Raw genomic sequence first — 6,799 nt, forward strand, 5'->3', positions numbered from 1 at the left:
CACACAAAAGGTTACAAAAGCGGTGTTTAAACAGACGCCGCCAGGCTTTGGCAGAAGTGTGAATCAGATGAATTGGGTCAAAGAGTTGTTCGGAGACAGCAGTAGAACAGGCTGTTCCTACAGGGCCACAAAGAGGCAGCAGCAGAACGGGCTGTTATAGGGGCACAATGAAGCCATTTAGGCCAGAATGGACACGTACCAAATCATACAAATAGATAAACACATTCTTAGGGCCTAATGGATGTAGAGTGAGATAAATACACACTAGTCTATAGACCTGAAGGTAGTGAAGTAGTAGGCTACAGTGCAATCAGGTCACAATCAGTTTGCTCAGGGGCCTGGTGAAATGCAACACACTGCATTTATCCATTGGATTATGCACTTAACAAAATGTCCACTTTTTAAGGGAGTAGACCGTTCTCAGTGCTCCATCCACATAAGGATAAGTGTTCCCAGTCTGTCACTTCAGAGTGACATGCTGTAAGTAAGATGGACTTGATGAATGAACACCTCAGGGTGTCGCAGTCCACCAAGTTAGCAGTTACACAACCTCAGTGTGGCCAGCAGCTGGGCTGGCTCCCTACACTACCCTCCAGTTAAAACATCACACACACACACGGCCTCCCTATGTCTTGGGAATAAGGAACTTTGGTCACTAAGTGTCATGTGATCAGAGTCTCCTGTCTCATCTGTTCCTGCTGTGGGAGGGCATGGTTACTGTATCACCATGGTTAGTGTGTCACCAGCACTAGCAATCCCACAGTAACCCAAACACTCCCCTGGTTGACTGTCACACTTCACAAGGACAGAGGGAGTGTTGAGCTCCGGGTGCCGATTGATCATGACTAGGGGCTGGACTTCTTATCCTGACCATGTGACCTGAACAGGAATCGCTCTGGGCCCTCGATGCAGGCTCTAACTTTGGGGCGGCAGGTAGCCTAGTGGTTAGAGCGTCGGGCCAGTAACCGAAAAAACAAGGACTAAGTAGGGCTGCAGTCAGGAAAAACTCCTGTCCTATGCATGGGGAACAATAAACTGAGTTCTGTGCAGATTCAGATTGATCATAACATCAGTGGAGGGAGGACAGAAGGAATGGTATTTGGCAGGCGATGCCTTGGTTCAGTATGGCCAACCAGAGACATTGGGAGAATCTCAATTCAATACTCCTCACATCCTCCTCTTGCCCCGCCTCCTCCTCAAAACCCATTGGCTGAGAAAGCCAGAGGTCCTTCACCTCCAATGGGTTTTGAGGCGGCGGCAAGGAGAGAGGACACGAGGGGTATACAATCGAGGTTCTCCCTGAGAGATCGGATGAGGACAACTGTGGTTGCTGTGAAAACATGTAGAGCGCAGGGCCGTCCAGTTCCTAACGCAAACATCAATAGAGATATCCAATAAGCCACAAATACAATGCTTAACAGCCTTTTGGACACAGCAAGACTCTTTTGAAAATGGTCATTTGTGTCTCAGAGTTGTGGCGTGCAGTCTCTTTAATACGCCATCTTTGTAGATTAGGAGCAAATACAACTGATAGAGGGCCCACGAATACAATGGCGATAGATAACAGATCCCATATCATGGGAACTAATATACAGCCAACTGAGTCACACAGTAAAGAAAGGGGACATATACAGGGTGGCAATTTCATTATGGGTCTGAGAATGTTAATACTTTTCAGGTTAAAAAAACAAAGGTCATGTAAGACTATCAACAATGACATCCAGCTTCCAAAGAAGTGTGTGATTTATAGAGAGACAACCATTATTTTGCATAATCATGTTCTAGCTATGCAACTGTGATTGCAATGTATTTTTTCATATAATTTCAATACTGTACTGATTTATATAGGCATACCTCCCTGTCTCGTAACTAGGCAGAGTCTTGAGTCTACATGGGACACTTCACACCACTTTGATACAACGTGATTTGTTGCAGGTTAGGAGAGCATTTTTTGGTAACCTTAACCTCAGTCTCCTAACCTGCTGCGTAAGTTCTCCTAACCTGCTACAAAAAAAGTAACTTCGGTATCGAAGTGGCGTGAGAAGTGTGTTTCCTTAGTCTACATAGACTAGACTATGGAGAAGACTGAACATTCTCATTTCCTGTGACAACCAGGAACTACTTTCAAAAGCATTCCTTTTAAGAACACAAGTCAATTGGAATTCATTCACGACATTGTGAGAGTTGTCAATGTGATCTGTTTGTTAGATCCATACATTAGTCAAACCTACACTTAGGATTTTGACATTGAAGCTTGTGCTCAAACTATTATGGTATGACTAGACAGACGAGCAATTCAGTTGCCTTGCCGTGGAATGCGAATGTTGCACAGTATGGGACCATTTTCATGAATGCTTTGAAATAGGCCCACTGTTGGAATTTGCATAAAATCACTGAAAAACTGAACAGCATGCAGGCTGTCATCATAACAAGATGTAGCTTAGGAGGCCATTGTCACTTGACAATACTACAATCGGATTTGAAATCCACTTCTTGCTATTCATGAATTGTCGATAGTTTTGTTGTAGCAAACAAAGATTCGAGATGCTGAATAAACGTTGTGCAGCTGGGGGAAATGATTAGCGAGGCAACGTACGCAAATTCGAAATAATCGAAAGTGTTACATTTGCATAGCTACAATGTATCCGCTCTGTGGTAACGATCCAAAGCAAGATATGAATTTGATCAAGCTCAGACTTACGTAACGTCTCAACTTTTTTTCTGGAGGAGATTTTCTTAACCAGCCCGAGCACACCACATCTCCCCCGCTCATCTTTCCTCCTTTCTTCCTCGCCGTCTGGATGTTTGGGCCGAGATTGTTTTGAGTGAACCTGCAAATATTGACAGGGAGCGGTCAATGGAGAAGAAAAAAAAGCTGAAAAAAATTACAATGTCGCATTAGTTGAGATTTTATGAGTTGGGTAAGCGATAAATACCGTCACACCTCCTAGTCTGCGCTGCGAGTCACCAACAGCGACTTTAAGACAGTCCTCTGAAATGTATCAACCACTTTTGTCAAGAAGTGTGTTAAATAGCCAAATTAAATCCCAAAGTGTCGTGCGTCCGTGGTTACCTTCTTCTGGATATGTTTCGTACTCCAAGCAGAATAGTTGCTTGCAAGTGAAACTCGCCGAGTTTGGCTTTCAGTGAACGCGCTTTTATGCAATTCCTTCCAAAGTATAACAAATATTTTTAAGCACACTAGGATACTTATTTTCCCCTCCTTTCCGACGCATAATTGTTTCACGGAAAGTACAATGCCTTTTCACCCAAAAACGTAGCGTTTCACCGACCTTCCTCCCAGTTTCACTCCCTGTGTTTGCTAATTATGATTGACAGATCGGCAGCTCTGTGTTTTCCCTGAACTCAGCCTGACAGCCTCCTTTGGAACACGCAGGCAGAGGGAGAGGCGGCGTGCAGGAAAAATTTACCAACACACCATGGGACATGTAGTTCTCAATTGTTTGGCGTTTCTCCCCCTAAAACAAATAACCGCATTTTTATAAATTATTTGTTGCACATGGTTAGTATAGATTTACACCCATCTGACTGAATACCGGGGGGAAATATGTCTTTCTAATGACTGAATGGAATAACAAAGAAACTGCATTCCATTGTTCAATGTAGGAGCTCTCATACCATGCGCACGTGGAAACTACACTTACCACAATGGGCGCCATTCGTTCGCTCGAAGTCATGCAACCTCGAGGACAGAGTAGAAATGACCGTACAATTAGAAAGTTGGCGATTGCCATTACATTGTATCTATGTGTGTAAGTGTGAGCACCAAAACCAGAAACAACAAAACTCGAATAGGAATATTATAATGTCAGCAACAATAACTAAAACAGATCTCTTCATCATTTGTTTTACCTTTATTTAACTAGGCAAGTCAATTAAGAACACATTTTTATTTACAAATTTTTTTTTTTTTTTTTTTTTTTTTTTTTTTTTTAACCTTTATTTAACTAGGCAAGTCAGTTAAGAACAAATTCTTATTTTCAATGACGGCCTAGGAACAGTGGGTTAACTGCCTGTTCAGGGGCAGAACGACAGATTTGTACCTTGTCAGCTCGGGGATTTGAACTTGCAACCTTCCGGTTACTAGTCCAACACTCTAACCACTAGGCTACGCTGCCATGACGGCCGACGCTGGGCCAATTCTGCGGGGGGACTCCGAATCACTGCCGGTTGTGATACAGCCTGGATTCGATCCATGGTGTCTCTAGTGATGCCTCTAGCACTGAGATGCAGTGCCTTAGACCCCTCACCACTCAGGAGCCCAAATGAATGAAATGTCTGTTGCTTCATTGCAAGAGTAGGCTATCCAACCCTCGAAGACTCTAGTGGTGTTGTTCTTGTAGACCCTGAGCCTGACTATTGGCAATTTGACAGAGATGAGTTCCCATGAGGGTTAAAGTATCTGTGGAATCCTGGAATGTTATTGTAATGGTAAAAAGCTCTCCACTGTCTTTTGGCTATTAGCCTGTATTTGTAAGTGCATCTATAATGTTTGACTGCCAATTTCTAATGGGTTTGAGCATAGTATACATGAAGGTCAATATTGATTAACAAATAGTCAACTAATGTACCAAAACAAATATGAACTTTTCATATAACTTACTAATACAAATGAATAACTATTATTGTGCACAACAGCCATCACAGGGCGGCAGGTAGCCTAGTGGTTAGAGCATTGCTAGATCTAATCCTCGAGCTGAAAAGGTAGAAATCTGTTGTTCTGCCCCTGAACAAGGCAGTTAACCCACTGTTCCTAGGCTGTTGTTGTAATTAAGAATTTGTTCTTAACTGACTTTCCTAGTTAAATAAAGGTTAAAAAAACATTTCAATGTATGACTCAGGCAACACAATAACATTCAAACAATGTATTAATCATATGCAGATTCACAACTAAGTACAGTCATGACCCACCCAGTTGTGAGTGAGACTTTACATTCTAATATGAATCAATTTAAACATTCACATAGCCATTAAAGATATTTGTCACAGCAGGCAAGCCCAACCAGTGAGGACAAGAATTGAGTACATTTGTCAGTCTACCATCCATAATACTATTGATCCTACTTGTCAATGTCTTCCAAAATCCTATTCAGCCCGGGAGATAATTTTTCCTTTTTACTGTGTGCTCCTCAAGATGGGTCTATGACACCATAGAGCTGAAAGAAAGATATTGCTGTGGCAAAAGTTGCTCCAGTCACTGGCATTTTGCTGAGCCATGCTAGTCACTGGGGAACTTAACAGGAGCATAAATCCCAACTTCATGGTCCCCAATAGATTGAAATGGAAAAAGAGAGAGGAAGGGATGGAGACAGAGAAGGCATTATGTTTATTAAATTACATTTTAAATGAGTGGTTCCAGAGTTCATGCTTTTGCAAGGGACTTAAACTTTTATGAGAAAGGCATTAAAACCAATTGCATTTGACGTGTCATGGGTGGAGACCAACCACAGAAAAATAAAAACACTCAAAACAGGGATTAAACAATATGCATTTGTGATTTGTGTTTGTGTGGGGATGTTAGCTGCTCATCAATTCATCCCACGTTGGTTTTTGCCTTCATTGAAATCTCTGCAATAATAGAGGGGTTATAGCATCCATTTTAAAGCCCACCGCCACAATAATAGTATTTCATAACTTAAATTGAATTGAATTGTAGTGTACTTCATATGTTCCCAGAGGGAAATTGTTTTGCCACCATGGCAGTAAATACATAGACTGAAAAAGTTGCTCCTAAAAAGTGCAGCCAGGCAAATCTACATAGACTGAAAAAGTTGCTCCTAAAAAGTGCAGCCAGGCAAATCTATATACAATACTGAAATGTTTTATAAATGCAACAATTTCGACGATTTTACTGAGTTACAGTTATAAGGAATGTATAAGGAAATCAGTCAATTGAAATAAATTAATTAGGCCCTATTCAAGCCATGGGTGGGCTTGGGAGGGCATAGGCCCACCCACTTGGGAGCCAGGCCCAGCCAACCAGAATTAGTTTTCCCCACAAATGGGCTTTATTACAGACAGAAATACTCCTGTTTCATCAGCTGTCCGGGTGGCTGGTCTCAGACGATCCTGCAGGTGAAGAAGCTGGATGTGGAGGTGATGGGCTGGCGTCGTTACACTTGTTCTGCGGTTGTGAGGCCGGTTGGACGCACTGCCAAATTGTCTAAAATTACATTGAAGGCAGCTTATGGTAGGGAAATTAACATTCAATTATATGGCAACAGCTCTGGTAGAGATTTCTTCCGTCAGTATGCCAATTGCACGCTCCCTCAAAACTTGAGACATTTGTGGCATTGCGTTGTGTGGCAAAACTGCACATTTTAGAGTGACTTTTTATTGTCCCCAGCACAAGGTGCACCTGTGTAGTGATCATGCTGTTTAATCAGCTTCTTAATATGCCACACCTGTCAGGTGGATGGATGATCTTGGCAAAGGAGAAATGCTCACTAAAAGTGATGTAAGGAAATTTGTGCACATAATTTGAGAGAAATCAGCTTTTTGTGAGTATGGAACATTTCTGTGATCTTTTATTTCAGCTCATGAAACATGTGACCAACACTTTACATGTTGCATTTATATTTTTGTTCAGTATATTTGGGCAATCTGAACGTGCTGATGAAGCTGCTCTGGTGCTATCAAATAAAAGGCCACACTTGATATCATACAACACTGAGTTGTGTAACTTACAGTGAATGTCATTGCTCAAAAAAACTTTTCATGTGTCCTTACAAAACTGTAGAAGTGAAACGCAAATGGATCGGTCAATTAATAATTGAGT

Source organism: Salvelinus fontinalis, unplaced genomic scaffold, assembly GCF_029448725.1.
Source record: "Salvelinus fontinalis isolate EN_2023a unplaced genomic scaffold, ASM2944872v1 scaffold_0282, whole genome shotgun sequence".
NCBI lineage: Eukaryota > Metazoa > Chordata > Actinopteri > Salmoniformes > Salmonidae > Salvelinus > Salvelinus fontinalis.